Source organism: Mchenga conophoros, linkage group LG17 (genome assembly GCF_057382185.1).
Source record: "Mchenga conophoros isolate Kocher_MC1m ecotype Shallow Benthic linkage group LG17, M_conophoros_male_GT1.1, whole genome shotgun sequence".
Classification (NCBI taxonomy): Eukaryota; Metazoa; Chordata; class Actinopteri; order Cichliformes; family Cichlidae; genus Mchenga; species Mchenga conophoros.
In genome coordinates, this window is record NC_140542.1 from 1,552,797 (window position 1) to 1,553,550 (window position 754).

Genomic DNA, 754 nt, shown 5'->3' on the forward strand with positions numbered 1-754 from the left:
TTTCCCCCCAAGCAGTCAGAGCCCTCAACTCACTACCACCAGACTGATAAACACAAACACCTTACAGTACTCACCAAAAGACTCAAACACAACACAAACTTCCACAAATGCACTACAAACCGGACCTGGGAACAATCTGCTTATTTGCACACTCAGTCACATAGTTACTGAACACATCTCAAATATATTTGCACATTTTGTCTCTTGCACGTCTTCGTCCGTTCTCGTCTAAAATATCCTGACTCATAACTTGAACCTGGTATTTAGTACCTGCTGCACAATCCACTCCATATTGTCTCTGTCCTGTCTGTTTATTCTACATGGATAAAGTTAGTAATAGTACCTTTTTATCAATCATTTGTAATTCCTAGTTTTTATCTCTTGGAGATATATCATTTATACTCTTATAAATGCACCAGGGGGACTCGGGGAGAAACAGCATCTCGATACGCTGTATACTGTGTATATTGTTGTATTGACAATAAAGTTCTTGAATCTGAAAAACTGCAATAAATCACACTGACATCAAAGAGACAACAGCCAATTCTTCACCTTCACCAGCATGCATGGAAATAGATTTATAGAACCTCCAACTAAAAGTGCAACTCCTGCTCTTAATCACAGCCTTCAGGGGAAATGACAGCGCTTTGCTTAAAGTAGCTTGCTGTATGGTCTTTTCATGACGTGACACTGCAGGTACATCGTTCTTCCTAAAAGGGGCCAAACCCAAACAGATCACCAGACAAAGCATAGC